At 37.0% G+C, this 23,524-nt stretch overlaps 1 protein-coding gene and 1 pseudogene across 1 annotated transcript in view; both read left to right on the top strand.

Moving 5' to 3' along the window:
* Positions 1-23,524, top strand: part of LOC144629503 (uncharacterized) — a 317,369-nt gene that overhangs the window by 144,368 nt on the left and 149,477 nt on the right. The gene's annotated exons all lie outside the window — the stretch shown is intronic.
* Positions 7,410-8,319, top strand: LOC144630904 (high-affinity lysophosphatidic acid receptor-like; annotated as a pseudogene).

Genomic DNA, 23,524 nt, shown 5'->3' with positions numbered 1-23,524 from the left:
GGGAAGTATGTATAGAACAAAAGTCAAGTTCATTGAATGTAGAACTTTAATTATCATAGGATAAGAGTACATTTACAACAGAAAGCTTACTAAGTTAAAATTGGTAGGGTGAAGCTAAATAAATATTCTGCTGGAAATTCATAGCTAGATAAGATGAGTCCAAAAAGCAATCTATTTTTTATTGGCCATTACTGCTGCCAAAGAGTTTTACTAAGTTAACATTGTTTAAAATTTACCATGGTGCTAATATATACTTCTAAGATAATTGAAGTCGACATTGATCTTCTGATAACTCGTATGACTCTTCTGGGTTAATTTCACCGCCATGAAATAACGTTTGAAAGCTTAGCTTATTTAATGAAACTCTCGTCCGAGTTATTCTTCCGGGTAGATATTGTGCATCCATTCGAATGAAAACTCACTTAGTTATTCATGTTGAGAAGTAATCCTCATGGGGTACTGTTTATTATGCTGTACAAGGTGGTTCTAATTTTTTAGTCTGTGATCAAACCCTAGTGAGTGACCATTCAAATGAAAGCTATTGAGTAGTACTTTCGTGTGGTACTGTGTATTATGCTGTACAAGGTGGTTTTAATATTTTAGTCTGTGGATAAAATCCCAGTGAATGCCTATTCAAACGAAAGCTATAGAGCAGTACTTTCATGTAGCACTGTATATTGTACTGTATTATACTGGTTCTAACTTTTAAGTTTGTGACCATTTAAATGAGATCTTTTTAGCAGGAGTTTTCATTTGGTACTGTTTAATTATGCCAAAAAAGGTTCTTTACTGCATTACGAATACCATTCATTCTCCAAAGATAAAGGCATGGGTTGAGTGAAGAAGACAAAAACAAGAGCATCACAGACACATTAGAGGCTGATGCTATTGCTGAATTGTTACCTAGACTGAGGTACACCCCAAGAGATATAATAAAAGGTAAAAAACAAAAACAAAATAGAACTAAAATGTAAAGGATGGATACTACAGATTTCTTGTACTTTGCCAAGTTTATTGCCGGTTGACCAAAATTCTGACACGGTTCATTGGCTTGCACCTGTGTCTGATGACGACGAATAATTCGGAAAACTCTAAAGTAAGCAGTTGTGATGGCAAAAAAGCAACCCAACAGCATTGTTGACATCATAATACTCGACTCAAGCCCATGGGTTCTTTTTATGACGTGTAAAAGTCGCAAAACCACCAAGGGAATTGGAATTAGCAGCAGCGCGCAAAATGTTAAATATTTGCGACTCGATGTAAACGAGGATCGCTGAGACATGTGCAGCCATCGTTCAACGGACATGAGTGTTATAAGAAGAATCGTGATTGTAATAAAGTAGGTTGCACTGCCATCAGCAATAGTCGCTATGGTGACATAATGTGTTAGCCTGCCGCAAATAGCTTCCTCAGTGTTGGCTAAAAACAAGAACATTCGGGCACTATAAAATGGCTGAGCGATGAGCCCGGTAAAAAAGTCGGTGAGTGCTAAGCCACTAAGAAGAATATGAAATGGTGTTCTGGCAAACGTCTTCTTCCAAATTGCCGCCAGAATCATCCCATTTCCCGTCACCGCCAACGGCGACAAAATAGCAATGATGATAGAAGTTGACAACGCACTCGCTTCGTAACAGTACGATTCATAGATATTATTGTCATCGTCGATCCTACAGGAAGTAGGTAAACTTTGTCGAGGAGAGGAAGTAGTATTATTGACAACTGCCTTCATATCGCATCGCGCACAACGTCTATAGTCACATTAATTTATAAACGAGATCAAATTGATCCCAGCGCAGAAGCTCACATCTTCGCACTTCAAATGTGAATAAGATGTTTGCCTAAAACCTTGCAGGCGTTGGTTTTTGGTCCCTTTGAATCGTTTCACCTGCTGCCTTTTATTAAATTACTTCTGTTATTTCATTCATTCTTTTGAAATTATTTCATACATGTCTATTACATTTTTGGCATTGTGTTTTGCACCTTTGTTCTGCTCGACATTGATGTAGTCTTGAACCTATTCAGGGAAAGTTATCTTGCTGTTATTTATAATCGAATAGCCTTTTCGCTTTTATGCACACCTTAGCACTTTGTGCTTTCGAATTCTGAAATAGTGATGATGAACGTACGTTATGATAAGCAAATTTTTAGGGGACTGTAAATAAAACAACCGACACCAAACAGTACCACGTTTTGCAAAGGTCGATATTGCAAACTGTAGTGTTCGCGCTCTTGGCAAATGAAAATGCCATCCGAAGATTTGCCAACTGATTTCATCCATGAGGGGTAAGCATAGTTAGAACGGCAAAATAGAAAAACGATCGACTCTTGAACAGGATTTTTGTGATATTATATGTGAACTGCGAGAAAGGACAGCAACAACAACGACAACAACAAAAACCCTGCAAAAAGTCCAGGCTTCATATCATGAAATGGTAAAAATATACTACAAAATAGACTGCATGTCGCGCTTTGTAAGCTCTCTTAATATCTTTATCCTTTTTCATAACAAAAGAGCATGCTGTGAAACAAATGATTCACAGGCAAGCGGCCTACTCCTAGATCGATAAAATGACTGACGACGCGTTTTATTGGTTTAAAAGGAATACACCCCGATCTATTATTGGTTTACTTTTATTGTCAATCGGGGATTTCGTAAGAAAGACGACTGATTTTGTCGGTAGCACTGACAAACTACTTTCCGTCAAATGAGGTATATACTACACATAATTACCGTAAAAAAATAAATAAATAAAGGTAAATATGTTTCCAAAAACGTAGAAGCAACCAGTTTTGTTATGAATTTAATCCATTTACAATTTGATTTCTTAGGGTTGTTTGATTGGATTTGCGTATTCAATAGACGGAACATAACTGATTTATCTAGAACCTCTTTTAGAGTTAATTGGATTTCTTACGTCGTGGGAAAGGTAGCTGTTCCCGATAAAAACGCTCTTGCAATCACAATGCAAACTGAATGAGAGAAAAAAATTATTTTGCGCTCTAATTGAAAGGATTTTAAATAATTATTCTACGAAAGTTTTATGATGTACGTTGTAATAAAGAAAAGATGGAAATAGACATGTTTTGTTTTTGCTGACATTACACTACAACAACCGTTCTTATTTTATTCATTGTAAACCAACAAATAGCAAAAAAAAAGTAGTAGGATGATATGTATACAACAGATAGAATTATTTGATATAGAGAGTCACATATGTATGTGGCAAGTTGTTATTTTGGTGACCTTGAACATTTTCAAAACTTTTTAATCCGCTAATCTCACCAATAATCAAAAATTCGCCTGCCTTTAAGGCCAAAATACTGCAATCACCGTGAGGCACAATTTGTTAGTCCACCAACGAAAAATACCAATCAAGCAAAGATTTACACAGAATAAACATGAATGACAGCTTACATTGCAATTTTTCTTTTGTTTATGAACATAATTATAATAAAATGAACTCTAGATGACCAAGTTAACTTATTTCCTGCTTTCTTTATTTTAACTGTTAATCAGCAACCCGTTTTATAAAATAATTAAGATAGTACGCACGTTCTCATTGGTCGATAGGTGAGTTTAGATGAGGGTATGTAAACACGGTTGTGACGTCACGCTTTCTGTGTTTCCCGGCACAATTTAAAAACATTTTAAAACTGTCAAAAAGCTAGACTTGTAAAGTAATTTCAACTACAAATATTAAAGAAATGGAAAACAATACCAAATTTTGATATGTGTTCCGGCTTTCTCTTCCCAATTGAGCCCGAGGAAAAAAAAGCAAAAGAAAGAAAAACCACAGCGCTTTGCCTGCCTCGATGATCGTGAACTAGACGACCTCGAGCTCGTGAAGGGAGCTCAAGCAAACGACAAAATATGCAACAAAATACGCAGTAAACATTTTTAGTTAATGTTTGCATTTAAGTATTACAAGAAAATTCCCGATAAGACATTCTTTATTAGAAAAAAATTATACGTAAACGCAGACGAAACTAAGCTACAAACTGCAAATCTTTAAATTCAAACTTTGCACGGCCGATAGGTTGCCGTCTTTTTGCCGTCAAATCTGCTTAAAATGACGCTTAAAATGTATTTTCTCTGAGACGTTCTCAGCGTAAAATTCTGCTGTTACATTGGCAATAATAGTCGTGAACTTTCTTCATTCAAAATGGGCTACGGGAAGAGGAAAGGATGGAGATATTTGTCAGAAAACCAAAGCAGAATTTGATGTCAATTCTACGCTTGAAGCACATTACAAAGACGGAGGAAACGACAGCCCTGAGAAGAAACTGGACTCGTTTAGATCGCTATCTGAACAATTCACCGTACAATAAAGGCATATCATTGCTACCGACCTCGCTAGATCCGCTGCTTGTGCTATGATTCCTAATTATTCAGCAAAACTCCTCAAGACACGAAGAGACTTTTCAATCATGTTATCGGGCTGCCAAATCATTCAGGCAAGTTCACTTTACTTTGAAGGGCGATCAAGCACAGTGACATTCATTTCCAGCTCAAATAAACTCCTCATCTTAAAGTTCTTTTCTTACAGAGCCGTATTTTTTAGCATTTCTTTTAGTTTTTGCCAAACTTTCCGTATTTTTCTGCAAGATTTACGTGGAATCGCGTTCATCGACACGGCGCTTCTTGCCACAAATTTTATTTGAACTCTTATAACACGAATTTTGATTGGTTCATGTGTTGTCAAATGTGCGTTTTGAGAAAATCTATTTCAATCAAGATGTAAATAAACCAAATCCCCTTCATTTGTCGAATAATTTTTGAGAAATATTTTATAAATTCAATAGAGGACTTTTTCCCGTGTTTACATAGCCTCATCTAAACACTCGGGTGGTTGAGAGAATTCTTGAAAGTTATGCAAACCCTCGACTGCGTCTCGGGTTTGCATAACTGTCTCGAATTCTCCCAACCCCCCTCGTGTTTAGATGAGGCTATGTAAACACGGGAAAAGTCCTCTATTGCTTAAAGATAAAAGGCAGCGGTATTGGTCCTTCACTTATACTTCCACTCTAAAGGTCTCAATAAAATATCAAACAGACCTCCTTTATAGAATTACTTTACCTTGCACATTTTGTCAAGGATAATTGATTATCACAGAAGATATATCACAGATAAAAAGGAAGCTGGCCAAAAACTGGTAATAAAAAAAAAAAAACAATCAGAAATAGTAAGCAGGTAAAGCGATTTCCATTTAAACTTTAGGCTCTGCCAACTGGAATTAAAACAACTTTTTCATTCCTTTGTGAGGACATACTCTGTTCTGTCGAATGAAAGCCTTGAAAGTTTTCCATAGACATGTTCAGTAACACAGCATCCTTTACCTTACACCCCGATTCTACTATCACAGACTGGAGTACAAATAAGGCCTTTCTAACTTTTGCATTTGCGATTGCCACGTTTCTCGTTGTTTTATTGGATAACTTTTTGTAGTTTATTCGTCGTCGGCAGCCGTTCGTCTCGGGAGACGATGGTGTAGCGCTATGACGATGCGTAGCATCGTCTCGAGTGGCTATAGAGTCCCACTCTGGAGTAGCAGTCTCTGTTGCAGTTGTAGTTTATTATTGTATGGATCAAATGAATGCATTCCATATTAGAATATGTACAATTGTAATATATGCATATAAACATTGCTTAAAATACCGTCGCTTGCAGCAAGCTTGAGCATGTGCCATCAAAACATGATCTAATTGGGTATTAAAAGTGGCATGATTGGTCGTCAAACATTTGAAGTTTAGCAGACCATAACGCGAACTTTCGTATTCAAAATGTTCACCACATACGTACATAGACTTTATTTCCTCTCGAATTTAGAGTAGCTTTTAATATAAAAACCGCAAACAAGTACGGGCGAAAGGCGTACGGAATTGACACAGAACAGGAGCCGCTCCTCTAAAGAAGTCTCCTATATCCAATCTTTCTGCCATTTGAAAACCGGCATGTGTTGAACTTTCGACCTGAAAGTTGCCATTACGGTCTCTCAAACTTCAAACGTTTGATGACCAATCATGCCAATCGTTGAATTGGGAAATAGCTCTTTTAACTGTGTTTTCGTAAGCAAGTTACTTAAAATTTTAAATTTTAACATTAAAAGACGCCCGACTTCAGTGGAAACAGTTTTGCAGTTGAAGCCAAAGTCAAAATGAAAATTGAAAACAAAATTAAAGCCTATTGTCCCCTAGAAAACGTAATCAAGTAATGTATTAAACAAGAAATGGAACTAACAATAACATACGTTTGGCTGAATTATTCGATCAACACGTGTTTGGAATCAAGATGCAACCGCGCGAATGAGAAAATTGAATTAAAAACAACAGCAACAACAACAACTATTCTGCAAGAGGCCAGCTACATGGCGATATTCAGCCCGGTTGACCGGACTGAGATTTCACTTCGGCTTCCACAACTAATCTTTTAAAAATACCTTTGCACTATTCCATTCATGACTCAAAAGTGAGCTTGGGATGAACAGTGATGGTGTTTTTAACGAACCAAATGGCGGTCACGTGAATGTTACTGTTTGAATCCGGGCTATGATTAATTTCAGCCCGTCCCTGAAGTTTCAGCTAGGAATGAGATTTGCCTTGTATTCGGCCTTGTAAAACAAGCGAAAGTTTATTTTATGTGCGGTGTAATGAATGGGACCAGAAATAGATATGTTTTCTTTTCGCAGATATTAATTAACAAACAGTACAACAATTGTTCTTCCTTTTAATCCTCTAATATTAATCCAAAAACTACAGCAAAATATGATGGGTATATTAATATAAAAAAATATTTATTTATCGTGTGAAGCAGGCTGTTAGTTTGGTGAACGGGACGTGGATAATTGAACACTTAAATTTCAAGTTCGATTTTTATTTGCTGAGCTCAGTTTCACTGCAAAACCAAAATGTCACCTGTCCTTATATTACTTCGCTCCCGAAAGGCAAACTTTGGTAGCCTACCGACGGAAATAACAAAAGCAAATATAAATACGGTCATCTGAATATGACATACAAGCAGTAAATGCAAATTTTTAGTAATTCTCGATGCTATTCACTGATTCCCTGCGTTCATTTCAAATGTCAATGCATAACCCGATCAAAAAGAAAGCGGCATTGAATCCGACTGTCACAACACAGCGATTTTCACGCTAAAGTGTTCAATAGGAAATTAAACTGACCTCCCCCGGTAGATTTCATTTATGTGGTACCTATTGATCATCACATAAAAGATGTTTTCAATACAAAGGAAACTGTGCCAAAAAATAACACAGTGATTAAAAATAACTTGTACGCAGGTGAAACGATTGACATTGAAATAGGTTCTAACAACTGTTTGAAAAAAAAAAAAACGTTTTCATTGAGTTGGAAACACATTCCCTCTTCGCACAGTATATCAGTAAGAGCTAGACATGTTCTGTAACACGACATTCTCTCCTCACAATTCTACCATTGAAGACTGGACCCCAAATTCGGCACGGTTAACGTCTGCTACGGTTATCGCTGTGTTATCACCGATAGCAGTCGCTGGAAATGCGTTAATCTTGGCGGCAATTTGGAAGAAGACGTTTGCGAGAACACAATTTCATATTCTTCTGAGTGGATTAGCGTTCACTGATCTGTGTACAGGACTCATCGCTCAGCCTTTCAGCGCCGCAGCCACTTTGTTGAAAGTAACAAACAGCAGAGACCAGTACGCTTCGTCGCTGCTTTATATCACATTAGACACAATCGGCGATAGCAGTGCCATCTATTTTATTTCCATCACGGTTCTTTTCATAACAGTCATCTCCATTGAACGATGGCTGCATATGTCTCGACGATCCTTGGTTACATCACGTCGTGGATATTATGTTGTTATCATAGTGTTACTCATTCCCATTCCCGCAGTTGTTTTCCGCTTTTTAGCGTATGAAAGACACATTTACATAATGACTAGCTATGGTACTGATGTTCTTTTGCTATCTTACCACGTCATTCGCCTATTTCAAAGTTTACCGATTTATTCGTCGTCACCAACAGCAAGTACAAACAAACGAAACATCCCAGAACTTTGGCCGACAAGCAATAGACCTCGCAAAGTACAAGAAATCTGTGGCTTCCATGTTGTATATTGTTGTATTATTTTCTTTCTGTTTCATTCCTTTTATTGTCTCTAGTGGTGTGTATGTTAGTATACCAACTAGTTTTGGAGTAGCTGTGGCCGTCAGGGTATCAAAGGTTCTTGTGTTTTTGTCTTCGTCACTAAACCCAGGTCTTTACGTTTGGAGAATGAAAGATATTCGCAATGGCGTGAAACAGTTATTCTGCAGAGAATATTAAAAAATTAATGTTAACCGAAAGGCCTTTTTGTATCTTCGTGACGTGTTCATTACACACGACAGTAATTTATTCAACTTAGTTTTAACGTACTCCAAATAAAAACCCAATTGTAAATGTACAAACGGACCAACAATACTGTCTCAGTGTTGATTACTTTATTATCTTCTGGGAATTCAAAACATTTGAAGCAAATATTCCAATTGCTATAAGAGTACAGAATATTGTAAATAACAAAGAGATAAGAAAGATTTAAATCTTTTCTCGCGAGTGTGTGAAAAATGTCTTCAACAAGGTATTCCCTGTAGTAAACTAAACAGTGAGGCTGCACCCGAGAGCGGCAACTTTTTTAGACTTTATGTATATAAAGTTTATAAGTTCGGGTAGAGATTTTACTAGTTGGGAACGAAAAAAGGAACTTTTAAAATATTTATGCATATATGTGATATGGTTACCAAGGGAATGGAATGGGGCTCCTTTTCTGTTGATAATAGTATCTAAAAAAGGGTCAGGGATGGAGCCTTCACGTGTAAAAATATTCGAGCTTCCTCCCCCGGGCCTTTCATTTCGCGCTTCGATCACTGACCTTGTCGCGAGTTAGGTCATTTACTAGATCCATATGTGACACACGCCCCGCCGCATACTGCTAGGATCAGCATTGTCGAAAGTGCCCTGTTAAAAATAAAGTTCTTTACTAACTGCATAGTTTAATTGACTCCATTCTTTTGTATTTTCCTACTGCATAGTTTAATTGACTCCATTCTATGTAAGAACGTGTTAATTATATGTTTATTAAAATTGTTTAAAACACTGGATTGTGATAAAGACTTCATGCTAAATTTTTGTATTTCCCACTGCATAGGAAAAAAAATATATATATATATTTTTAAAATATCAAAAACCAAAAAAAATAGTTTAATTGACTCCATTCTATATAAGAGCGTGTTAATTATATGTTTATTAAAATTGTTTAAGACACTGGATTGTCATAAAGTTGTCATATAATTAAAAACTTTACTAACGCCATTGTAGGACCAATAAACCCCTGTAAAAAATACGTTCGACAGAAAATGCAAAAAACCCTGTGATTTATTAGTTTTTAACAAGATACTTAAGTCTCGCTAAAAGATGCTCTATGTTCGCCAGCTTTCTCAGACAATGACTTCCCACTAAGAATTTTAATCGCGTTGATAATTTAACAGAATACATGTTAAATAAACTCAAGGGCACAAATGGAGACTTGTTTGAGTAAAAAGTGACAATTGTCAATTGAATTCAATTACGGTACATAAACTTGCACTTACTGTTACATACACTTTCTTACTTACAGCTCCACAAACTGGCATTTATAATATTTTATCTTTTTTATTCATTACCAAGAGAAGTCACCATTTAATTATTCCTTACAATATCAATGCATTGTCAAAACGAAAGGTTTTTGGGAGTTAGAGAGATCTTTCAAACTCCTACAATATACGATAACTAGGGATAGTTGACACAAGACCAGCCCCCGCTGCTTATCCACCTTTTTTCAGGGCATCCATCAATTCTTTCGCTTGCTATTTTGGCCCTTCTATTTGCTAAATTGGTTGAAAATCAGTTTCTGTTTGGAACGTTTTTTCGACAATACAGAGATGAAGAAAACCCTCGCCTAAATTATTCTCGAGTAGTGCTGACAAAATACGAAGTTCCTTTGGAGCCTGGAAACAAAAATAGCCTAATTTTTCTCTTATATAGAAACAACATACACTTCAACAACCTCAAGCGCATTTTCATGTTTCTACGTCGTCATTACCCATTTTGCTTGAAATACATAAATAGATTGAATGAGGCCCAAAAGCTATTTATTAATTTTAAGTTTATAATTGTATATGTAAGTGTAAAATGTAAATGTTGTATCAGGGGTCATGCAGCTTCATATCTCTTCGAGATAGCTAATTAACTGAAACAGAGGAAACAAATATTTTAAATGAAAATAACATCTTTAAAATCATAACTTGCGGGAAGCAGGCCAGTTGGCTATATACACAGCGTGATCCAAGATTTGAACTCAGGACGATCGAGAACAAATCCAGCTAGTGGTACCGTGGTGGGTTTGAGCCTGGGACCTCCGGATTAGAACACCAGCGCCCTAAACCAATCGGCCAGGCTGTCTCCCTTTTGTTTAATTAAACATTACTTGTGCCAAGGAATCTTATTATTGAAGTTAAAACTGTTTCAGAATTTCGCTTATAAATATTAAAAATTGCTAAGATAATAGAAGGCGACATTACTCTTCCGATTACCCACATGACTATTCACATTAATTTCTGGCGTGAATGTACTGCCATGAAGTACTACTTGAATATAATACAACACTTAATTATTAAGAGTGCGTCCATGAGAGAACAGGGCAGAAACAGGCAATAGGTGATACAGCTCAAATCACCGATTTCGCCCAAACTTAGAACAAATGTTGGGTATGATGAGCTATTCACTGTTGCAAAACATTAGCTCAAAATATTTTATTCCCTTGGAGTTATGACACCTTTTGCAAAATTGGCCATTTTTCACTAATTTATGCATATTTAATTAGCTGACTTTGAATGACCAGTTCCACAAGAAAAAAAGACTTCTGAAAATAAAATTCACTGCATTATATTCTGTGGTTATAAGGCTTTAAGTACAATAATTTACTTCAACCGTCCGATTTGATTTCTTCTCCTCAAACAGACTTTTGGAAGGTACACATTTCGTACTGCTGGAAATAGCCTTCAATTAGTGCCAAATATCTCCCATAAGCAACAACTTATATACATTATTCTTACATGGGTAATGAAATCCATCATTTAACTTCACAAAAATGGCACAAAATGTTTGGGGACCAATATATTTTATTCGTACTGAGGAACTAAACACACGTGACTTAACGATTTCTTGCTATTTCATCAAAATTCACCGAAACACAGAAGCAATTTATTTACTCAATTTGGCACAAAAGTGGTACAAAATAGCTAATCAAGCATACATCTATCGATAACAATCAAAATATTGGCAAAGAAAAGGCACCTAGGGCATTTTTCGGACATTTTCAGAGCCATATAAGCTTCTTAATTCGGCAATGTTGTGATAGCAAATGTAAATACAACAGCGAAAGATTTTCTTCACAAGCTCGCTCAATCCAACATCTAGGCACATCAAAGTTAAGAAACAAGAAAGTAATGCTACATACATGCCACTTATTGACACTTAGATGCTTTCTTCTGAAGATTTTGTTCTTCTTGCTGTACTTTGATCTCAGTTGACATGTGTACTGTTGCTTTGAGGCGCGCTGAACTCAGCCAATCCATCGTGGTTCATACTTCGTAAAAGGTATAAACAGGTTGTCAATAAAGTCATTCAAAGAGCTGTTCAAAGTTCACGGAGGGACAGTTCTCTCAGCCAGTTTACATGATATAAATTTAACTGGAAATAAACAGCCGCTATCCCCCGCCATCTTGGATTTATAGCTTTGAGCCTGCCGTTTCAGTCAGCGGTACGGCCCGTTCGAGTGTCCTCACGGGCGACCACACGCGTGTTCATATATTTGCTTTTCCTCCACGAATGTTCGTTTTTAACTCGGAAAATTCCGAGTTTGGTGAGTGGGCCAATTTCACTCCTTCCCTCCTTCCCTCCTTCACTCCTTCCCTCGATTCCTGTAAACATTTTAATTGAATTAATTAATTAATTAATATCAAATTAAATTAATCAATTAATCTTGTGAAGCGGGTAGGGGGTTGGCTAAAATGCGAGCTATATCTGTGTTACTTTATATGAAGTACACAAAGGCTATATATTTGTTTCTGAAAACCCAATGTTCTCCTTGTGGTATACATTCTTCCAGGCGTAGACCCAAGCACACGGAATTTTGTGCTGAACGCATGCGCATATATGAAGTACACAAAGACTATATATTTTCACCAAATCTTACTGAGAACTGGTTAAAACTCAACAAAATTGGGGGTTCGATTTACCGCCGAGTATTTCCGAAAAAAATTAGATGGTACTAGAAAAGAGTTCAAATTGAATGAAATATTCATCTATAAGCCGAGCGGTCATCAACAAACGAAAATTGACAAGCGTTTGTATTTATTCTTGGTCATTACCTTTTATTTTAGTGGCGGCTCCTAAAAAGCCATTTGGTTTAATGACGCAACGTTAGGAATGAAGGTTTTATTCGTCTTTTCTTCGCTATTTAGGCTGGAACTCGTCCTCCATCGGCTCGCTCTGGAATATTTAATATTTGTTTTGTCGGCGTACGTGATCGTCTTTTGAACTGACGAGGGCATTCGAAATCCCGCATGTCTTAAACAATTTCCTCGCAATATCTTCTACAATAATTATTTCTGCCTGAGTCTGTTTCTGTTCCTTTCCTTCTGTTCCTTTCTTTAAGCTTAGTTAATTTGCAGAATCACTGCTTACGTGACTTTTCAAGAGAAGAAGGGTCAAGAAGGAAGCGATCTATTTGACTTGTTGTCGCGACACCAGAAACTGCGACTTCTCTGCTAAAAGAAACCACTTCAGAAGAGTTTGATTGGATTGAGGATACTCGACAAATACTGGAAACAGCACATGTTTCGTTTTGATGACATTTAAAGTTCACTCGCTTGATCTGCTTGATTTTTTCGCTAGCAACTTGGCGAATTGCAACGAACTGAAGATTCACTGAATCATCAGGAATCATCCCGTATTCTCTGGCGATTTTGCAGTTGTTTTGAACTGTTTCCACCTCGGCAACAACTTTTAATTTGAAGGTTTCGTTGTTTGAAAACCGGAAGCTTTTGGCATGATGATCGATAACTGCAGAAGAATGCGTGATTTGAGATGGGATTCTGAACTCAGGTGAATGTTTTGTCACGCTTGTGTACGGTTCTATTAATAAATTCATTCTTTATCAGTGATTTGTTGTTTTTCAATTACATAGTTGTGATTTAACGAAAATGTTGATTCGCTGCACGTGGATTGTTTTATAGTTTGAAGGAAAAATTGGGTCTCGGCTTATAGCCGAGTGATTTGGGTTTATTTTTTGTCAGAGTCTAACTGGTTCCAAAAACTAAAAGACTAGGGTCTCGGCTTATAGCCGAATAAATACGGTACATACATGCTTAACTACCAGCCGAAATATTGTATTAATGTCAGTTTTCTTGAAATAGACCAAAACTTAGGGTGCGTTTCTTTGGGAAAATCCAAAATTGGATCATTGATCTCAGATCACACGGATACTTTGCTCCCAAAGAAACGAAGAATCCGAAAACGGATTTTTTGCCATGACAACCCCGTAAACACATTTCGCACAGAACATAAAATATCAGCACAAATTTATTTTTCGTCGAATGTTTCCTAGCTAAAATAATTTAAGCATACAAAATCTTTTACAAAAACCACACGTCGAAGTAGATCTTCTTTAGCGTTAAGCACAATGTGGCGAGAAAGCATCTGAGAGCGAAGAATGATTGCGAAATGATCAGAGCAAATTTCACTCGTGACAATTTCAAAAGGATACAACTTCCGTAGGCACACAGTGACTGTTCTAGAAAACCTGTATCTCGTTTAAAATGATACTACATACCTATCTGAAGCTACCGTTTCCTTTTATCGTGAAATATTTTTGCATTTTGATCGAAATAACCGCCTAAAACGTTCCGTATGGCAGTGTTTACAAAGAGCGAACCTGTATTTTCACAGCAAAGACCGCTGGGCCAAGGTACTTTTTTCGAATCCTTTCCCAAAGAAACGCACGGATCATGAATCCTAAAAATCCGGATTCAGATATGATCTGATGTATCCACTCGAAGTGTGGATTCTTCAGATCATTGATCCAAGATTAATCCATTTTCGGATATAGGTAAAGAAACGCAAAATCCGTTTTTGGATCAAGAATCCGGATTTGGATTTTTCCCAAAGAAACGCACCCTTACTTTTTCTAATGATATTATTATTTTGCCTAACCTTCAAAAAACAAAAAGGAAAAATAAAAAGAAAGAAAACAATTTGCAACCGATGGGAACTCTATCACTTGCCCTTTCGGCCTGCTCTCGATGAGCAGCTAGATGACAATGAAACTAAGTGAAGTGAACTGAATTGTGGAAAGTTTAACATCATTTGTTTTAGCAAATCTCTATTTGTCAGTTTGTTGTTTTCGATTCTTGTTTCATAATAAATTTTCCGAGTTTAGTGGCTCATAGCCACTTTGAACAGTTATTGTCATGGTAAGTAGATTGCGTTTGTTATTTACATGACAATATTTTCAATTTGTCTTAGCAAAAAAATTTTCCTCCGCTGCAGCTTGATGTGTGTACTGCAATGCCTATTTGTAGTTCAGTTTCCTGTTATTTCTTTTCGCTGGTGGGAGAGCTGATGCAAAAGAGACTAGAACGCTAGAACTGGGAAACCCGTGCAATCCGAACGGAGTTTCCGGAAAAATTACTGTTCCGTAAAAAAAATCCAGAATTTTTCTGCTCAACAATCGTCATGCAGGGCAACGGTGAACCTAGAACACGTATATGTAACGATGAAATCAAAATGTCAACGTCTCCCAGTCACTTCCCAGACATTTGTATTTTTTAATTATTGGTTGTTCAAATTCCCTTCCCCTGGGGAAAAAGTTATTAATACCGCACATAACGATTACACGCTTTGATCAAATTCCTCTACCTAATTAAGAAGTTTGTGGGATCTTAAAAAGGAGAGAGGGTACAGATTCAGTCTCCAAGCTGCCAAAAATTAATATAACAGTAAGACTATTTAACCCTTTCAGTGCTAAGTTTCTCTAAAAACCGGGGTTTTTTTACCGTTAAACTAAATTTTTGGTGCTACGATCCTGAATTTCCCTTAACTTTGCTTAAAAAGCACTTTTCCACAAGGCAGCAAGATTTTGATGAAGATTGCATGGAAAAATGTACAAAATGTACTATTTGCGAAATCGTTTCAATTGTTTTTTTATTGCTCCTTTTCCTTTCGTTCTTCTCGGCTTTGTTATTTCCACTTCTTTCTAGTGTATCCGGCCTTCCTTTAGACCAAAAAAGTTTTTATTATAAAAATGGTAAACCCTGAAAAGAGGACCTCGATCTTTTACAGGTGTTTTGGCCTGTTTAAGCACCGATTTTGCACCAAAAAGTGATTGACTTGTACTCGATTAGCTCTGTCAGGATGCGACCGATACACAAAATGAATAGTTATTTGAAAAGGTCAAACCTAGCTCTATCAGATGCTTATCACTAGAATCTGTTTACTATCAAATTAATGACGTCACAAGTGGTTCATTGACTGCTCCTCCAAATGTCGACAAAAGTCGACTTTAGCAGTTAAAGAGTTAAACAGAAGGAACAGATGGACACAGGTCATGCTAACAACCTGACAACCGCCATTTCGTCGAATTTCCACACTCGCCCCCTCCCTTACCTCCCAAAAAACACAGAAACAACAAAACACAATGAGCATACTCGCTTTAACCTGATATAAGATGAAAGTACTGGCTGACTTTTAATGGTTTCCGACATTTCAGAGACTACCCTTATTTATTCGCTTAACCCTTAATATGCTGAAATTAGTCCAAAAAACGCGTTTTTTTTAACCGTTAATCAATTTTCTTGGCTCCACGGTCCAAAAGTTCTTTAAATTTGCTAAAAATGCACTTTCTGACAATGCAGGAAGATTTTGATGTAATTTCCATGTAAAAATGTACAATATTTTACTTTGGCGCATGCGCATAAGCCAAAATTTGGACTTTTTTTTTTTTTTTTTGGCTGAACCGTTCCGATTTTTTTCCTTGCTCCTTTCCTTTTCGTTTTTCTCTGCTTTCTTATTCTCTCTATCTTTTACTCTGTGCACTTCTTCTACTGGCATGAAAAGTTTTGATCTGAATCAATGGAAAACCCTGGAAAGGAGATCATGATCAAGTACGGGTATTTTGGCCTGTTTTAGCACCAATTTTACGCCAAAAACTGATCGCGTTTCTTTCGATTAGCTCTGTCGGAATGCAGTCAATATTGAAGATGGACAGTCCTGTGGAAAGATCTATCCAAGCTCTATAAGATGCAAATCACAAAAATCTGCTGACGTGTAAATTGGTGACGTCATAAGTGGCAGAATGGCCATTCCTCCAAATCCCGGAATAATTCGGGATTAGCATGTTAAGGGTTAAGCGCCCAACCTCGAATAAGCGACCACTTAGCAGATCGAAAAAGCGCCCACCTTGAAGGTAGGAAAAAATAATAAACGCCCACAGGTTCTTAATTTCTAAAATTGATTAAAAATGTTTACTTTTAAGAAAATATGATATGATTAGTGCTTTATTTTGACATAAACCCTATGTGGTTTTCCTTGCTCCTTTCCTTTTCGTTTTTCTCTGCTTTCTTATTCTTTCTATCTTTTACTCTGTGCACTTCTTCTACTGGCATGAAAAGTTTTGATCTGAATCAATGGAAATCCCTGGAAAGGAGATCATGATCAAGTACGGGTATTTTGGCCTGTTTTAGCACCAATTTTACGCCAAAAACTGATCGCGTTTCTTTCGATTAGCTCTGTCGGAATGCAGTCAATATTGAAGATGGACAGTCCTGTGGAAAGATCTATCCAAGCTCTATAAGATGCAAATCACAAAAATCTGCTGACGTGTAAATTGGTGACGTCATAAGTGGCAGAATGGCCATTCCTCCAAATCCCGGAATAATTCGGGCTTAGCATGTTAAGGGTTAAGCGCCCAACCTCGAATAAGCGACCACTTAGCAGATCGAAAAAGCGCCCACCTTGAAGGTAGGAAAAAATAATAAACGCCCACAGGTTCTTAATTTCTAAAATTGATTAAAAATGTTTACTTTTAAGAAAATATGATATGATTAGTGCTTTATTTTGACATAAACCCTATGTGGTATGCAAATCTTATACAAGAATTGAAAAAGGCCGAACACCACTAAAATCTCTATAACAGCATTGACATTTTCCTTCAGAAATTAAGACTCTATTAAGAACCTAATTAGCCTAAATTTGCGTTAATAACCCTTTACGTAGGAACCTGCTTAGGCTATCTAAAAAAACAATAGGTTCTCACTCGCGGGTTTTTACTCTATTTTTCAGAAACTTTAAATAAACAGTCAAATTTTTTTTTGTTACAAAAAAAAAAACTTACTTTTCGCTGAAAATCGTGAAAATTTAATAAGCGCCCAGCCTCGAATAAGCGCCCACTCTCAAGATACAAAAATTTAATTAGCGCTCAGGGCGCTGAATCGAATAAATACGGTACTTACTCTGATGAAAACGAACATTCGTGGAGGTAAAGCAAATATATGAACACGCGTGTGGTCGCGCGTGATGACACGTGAACGGGCCGTACCGCTGACTGAAACGGCAGGCTCAAAGCTATAAATCCAAGATGGCGGGGGATAGCGGCTGTTTATTTCCAGTTAAATTTATATCATGTAAACTGGCTGAGAGAACTGTCCCTCCGTGAACTTTGAACAGCTCTTTGAATGACTTTATTGACAACCTGTTTATACCTTTTACGAAGTATGAACCACGATGGATTGGCTGAGTTCAGCGCGCCTCAAAAGCAACAGTACACATGTCAACTGAGATCAAAGTACAGCAAGAAGAACAAAATCTTCAGAAGAAAGCATCTAAGTGTCGATAAGTGGCATGTATGTAGCATTACTTTCTTGTTTCTTAACTTTGATGTGCCTAGATGTTGGATTGAGCGAGCTTGGGAAGAAAATCTTTCGCTGTTGTATTTACATTTGCTATCGCAACATTGCCGAATTAAGAAGCTTATATGGCTCTGAAAATGCTCCGAAAAATGCCCTAGGTGCCTTTTCTTCGCCAATATTTTGATTGTTATCGATAGATGTATGCTTGATTAGCTATTTTGTACCACTTTTGTGCCAAATTGAGTAAATAAATTGCTTCTGTGTTTGGTGAATTTTGATGAAATAGCAAGAAATCGTTAAGTCACGTGTGTTTAGTTCCTCAGTACGAATAAAATATATTGGTCCCCAAACATTTTGTGCCATTTTTGTGAAGTTAAATGATGGATTTCATTACCCATGTAAGAATAATGTATATAAGTTGTTGCTTATGGGAGATATTTGGCACTAATTGAAGGCTATTTCCAGCAGTACGAAATGTGTACCTTCCAAAAGTCTGTTTGAGGAGAAGAAATCAAATCGGACGGTTGAAGTAAATTATTGTACTTAAAGCCTTATAACCACAGAATATAATGCAGTGAATTTTACTTTCAGAAGTCTTTTTTTCTTGTGGAACTGGTCATTCAAAGTCAGCTAATTAAATATGCATAAATTAGTGAAAAATGGCCAATTTTGCAAAAGGTGCCATAACTCCAAGGGAATAAAATATTTTGAGCTAATGTTTTGCCACATACCAACACTTATGCTAAGTTTGGGCGAAATCGGTGATTTGAGCTGTATCACCTGTTGCCTGGTCCTCTCATGGATGCACACTTAAACTTTGTTTTTAACTCGGAAAATTCCGAGTTTTGGTGAGAGGGCCGATTTCACTCCTTCACTCCTCACTCCTTCACTCGTTTCCTGTTAGACATTTTAATTGAATTAATTAATTAATTAATATCAAATTGAATTAATCAATTAATCTTGTGAAGCGGGTGGGGTTGGCTAAAACGCGAGCTTTACTGTGTTACTTTATATGAAGTACACAAAGGCTATATATTTGTTTCTGAAAACCCAATGTTCTCCTTGTGGTATGCATTCTTCCAGGCGTAGACCCAAGCACACGGAATTTCGTCTGAACGCAAGCGCATATATGAAGTACACAAAGACTATATATTTTCACCAAATCTTACTGAGAACTGGTTAAAATTCAACAAAATTTGGGGTTCGATTTATCGCCGAGTATTTCCGAAAAAAATTAGATGGTACTAGAAAAGAGTTCAATTTGAATGAAATATTCATCTATAAGCCGAGCGGTCATCAACAAACGAAAATTAACAAGCGTTTGTATTTATTCTTGGTCATTACCTTTTATCTTAGCGGCGGCTTCTAAAAAGCCATTTGGTTTAATGACGCAACGTTAGGAATTAAGTTTTTATTCGTCTTTTCGTCGCTATTTAGGCTGGAACTCGTCCTCCATCGGCTCGCTCTGGAATATTATTGTTTTGTCGGCGTACGTGATCGTCTTTTGAACTGACGAGGGCATTCGAAATCCCGCATGTCTTAAACAATTTCCTCGCAATCTCTTCTACAATAATTATTTCTGCCTGAGACTGTTTCTGTTCCTTTCATTCTGTTCCTTTCTTTAAGTTTAGTTTTAAATTTGCAAAATCACTGTTAACGTGACTTTTCAAGATCGGGGGTGGAAGCGGAATCATGAATCATGAATCATAGCTGTAAAATTGGTAGGAATCATGAATCTTTGTGTTTAAAACTTGGGAATCATGAATAACGGAGATGGCCAAAAGAATCATGAATAACAAATGAATGCTTCCATCGATATTGAATGCTTGTGAATATAGAATCACAGGCAGACCACCCTATGTGTTCGTGGTTAATAATTGTTGACATAAGGTTACGTTGAAATCAATGGCGCATATAGAAGATATATAGAGAAACATTACGTCGCTTCGATCTACCACAAAATATAAAATTTACTCTAAATGATTCAATAAAAGTTAAGATGAAATGTTGAATGAGTCTTGTGTCATGTTTTTTGCCGCCCCGAGCCCTTTAAGCCGTTTATTTTGCGAGATCATTTGGCGACCGGTAGAAGAGAAAGAGAAAAGAGAACTCTTTCTCTTCTACCGGTCGCTAAATGATCTCGCAAAATAAACGGCTTAAAGGGCTCGGGGCGGCAAAAAACATGACACAAGACTCATTCAACATTTCATCTTAACTTTTATTGAATCATTTAGAGTAAATTTTATATTTTGTAGTAGATCGAAGCGACGTAATGTTTCTCTATATATCTTCTATATGCGCCATTGATTTCAACGTAACATTATGTCAACAATTATTAACCACGAACACATAGGGTGGTCTGCCTGTGATAGAATGTAATAAAAATTAAACTGATGGGTCATTTTACTAAATTCTTAACAAATATGTTTCAGAAATGGCCTGAAATCGCATTTCTGAGCATCTTATTTTCAAAATTTCCTGGGGGAGCATGCCCCCAGACCCCCCTATAGGAAAGCAGTGGAAACATGACTGTACCCTTGGCTTCACATCTTCATCCCTTACTAACCGGAATGCGCAACCAGCCTGTAGGTGAAAAACAACAGAAACCAGTAGACGTTATTTCGAAAGCTGGGTGAAAAGAATGAAAATGAATCATGAATATTGAATAAAATTTATAAATGAATCGTGAATCATCGAGGTAAAATAAGACAGGAATCATGAATATCCAAAGTCCAATGATTCCGCTTCCACCCCCGATCAAGAGAAGAAGGGTCAATAAGGAATCGATCTATTTGACTTGTTGTCGCGACACCAAAAACTGGCCAATCAGAAGCGGTCTTTCCCACGCGCTTGGTAAACATTGTAACACGATCTGACAGAAATCGGTTGCATGTAATATTTCTGTTCAAAAGCTAAAACTTAAAATACCACGACTTCTCTGCTAAAAGAAAGCACTTCAGAAGAGTTTGATTGGATTGAGGATACTCGACAAATACTGGTAACAGCACATGTTTCGTTTTGATGACATTTAAAGTTCACCCGCTTGATCTGCTTGATCTTTTCGCTAGCAACCTGGCAAATTACGACGGACTGAAGATTCACTGAATCATCAGCAATCATCCCGTATTCTCTGGCGATTTTGCAGTTGTTCTGAACTGTCTCTACCTCGGCAACAACTTTCAATTTGAAGGTTTAGTTGTTTGAAAACCAGTAGCTTTTGGCATGATGATCGATAACTGCTTAATTCTTCAGAAGAATGCGTGTTTGTTTTAGATGGGATTCTGAACTCAGGTGAATGTTTTGTCACGCTTAATTGTGTACGGTTCTATTAATGAATTCATTCTTTATCAGTGATTTGTTGTTTTTCAATTACATAGTTGTGATTTAACGAATATGTTGATTCGCTGTACGTGGATTGTTTTATAGTTTGAAGGAAAAATTGGGTCTCGGCTTATAGCCGAGTAATTTGGGTCTATTTTTTGTCAGAGTCTAACTGGTTCCAAAAACTAAAAGTCTAGGGTCTCGGCTTATAGCCGAATAAATACGGTACATGCATGCTTAACTACCAGCCGAAATATTGTATTAATGTCAGTTTTCTTGAAATAAACCAAAATTTATTTTTTCTGATGATATTATTATTTTGCCAACCTTCCAACCAACAAAAAGGAAAAATGAGAAGAAAGAAAACAATTTGCAACCGATGGGAACTCTATCACTTACCCTTTCGGCCTGCTCTCGATGAGCAGCTTGATGACAATGAAACTAAGTGAAGTGATCTGAATTGTGGAAAGTTTAACATCATTTGTTTTAGCAAATCTCTATTTGTCAGTTTGTTGTTTTCGATTCTTGTTTCATAATAAATTTTCCGAGTTTAGTGGCTCATAGCCACTTTGAATAGTTATTAAATCTAGAGAACGATGAAATTGGTAGCTTATTTAATAAAACGGTTGTCCGAGCTATACTTCTGGGTAGCTATTGTGCGACCATACGAATGAAAACTTACTCAGTTATTCATTTTGAGAAGTATTCTTCATGGGTATTGCTCATTATGCTTAACAAGGTGCATGAAACTTAAGGTCTGTGGACCATCCAAATAAAAGCGACTGGGGACTACTTTTGTACAACACTGTTTCTTATGCTGTACAAGGTGTTTCTAACTTTCATATCCATGGATGAAACCTTTAGCGTAACCATTAAAATGATATCTTTTGAGCAGTAGTATTAATTTGGTACTGTTTAATCATGCCCAACAAGGCTTTTTACTGCATTACGGATATCATTCATTCTCCAAAGATAAAGGCATGGATTGAGTGAAGAAGAAAAAAACAAAAGCATGACAGAGACATTAGAGGCTGCCGCTATTGGTGGATTGCTGCCTAGACTGAGATTCATCGCAGTAGATACAATAAAAGGAAGGAAACAGAAACAAAATACAACTAAAATGTAAAGGATTGATACTACAGATTTCTTGTACTTTGCCAAGTTTATTGCCGGTTGACCAAAATTCTGACTCGGTTCATTGGTTTGCACTTGTAGCTGATGACGGTGAATAATTCGGAACACTCTTAAATAAGCAGTTGTGATGGCAAAAAAGCAAACCAAAAGCAATGTTGAATTCATTATACTCAACTCGCGCCCATAGGTATCATTAATGTCGTATAAAAGTCGAAAAACTACCAAGGGAATTGGAAGAAGCAGCAGTACGCAAACTGTTAAACATTTACGACTCGATGTAACCGAGGATCGGTGAGACATGTGCAGCCATCTTTCAACGGACATGAGCGTTATAAGAAGAATGGTGATCGAAATAAAGTAGGTTGTACTGCCATTAGCAATCGCCTCTATGGTAACATAACGCCCGTCACAAAGTACCTCATTGTTGCCTAAGAACATTAAAATTGTGGGAGTGTAGAAAGGCTGAGCAATGAGCCCGGTACATAGGTCGGTGAGCGCTAAGCCACTAAGAAGAATATGGAATTGTGTCCTCGCAAACGTCTTCTTCCAAACTGCCGCCAAAATCAACGCATTTGCCGTCACTGTCACCGGTGACAAAATAGCCATGATGATGGAAGTTGACAACGCACTTGCTTCGTAGTAGTAAGATTCGTAAATGTTATTGGCATCTTCAGAGGCACAGGAATTAGGAACACTTGGTCGGGGAGAGGAGGTAGTATTATTGCCAATTGCCTTCATGTAGCTAGCTTTGCTTTTAAACGTCCGCAGTCTCGTTTACTTTGCAAACGCGATAAAATTTAACTCGGCGAAGAAGCTCACTTCTTCGCAAATTTAAGGTTAAAAAATGAGTTTTGCATGAAATCTTGCTGTCGTTGGTGTTTTTGGCGTCCGCAGATCGTTTCACCTGCTGCTTTGTATAAAATTACTTCTTCAAATATGTCAGTCGTTCTTTTTAAATTATATTACATGTACGTTAATTACTTTTTGGCTTTTTGTTTGGCGCCTATATTCTGCTAGACAATGGCAGTCTTGGATCTATTAAAACAAAGATGTTTCACCGTTATTAATAATATTGGATTTTTGGATAGACGTTT

Source organism: Oculina patagonica, chromosome 11, assembly GCF_052425735.1.
Source record: "Oculina patagonica isolate OP01 chromosome 11, crgOcupat, whole genome shotgun sequence".
NCBI lineage: Eukaryota > Metazoa > Cnidaria > Anthozoa > Scleractinia > Oculinidae > Oculina > Oculina patagonica.
The sequence above is the reverse complement of the archived record's forward strand: the minus strand, read 5'-3'. Positions and strand labels throughout refer to the sequence as shown.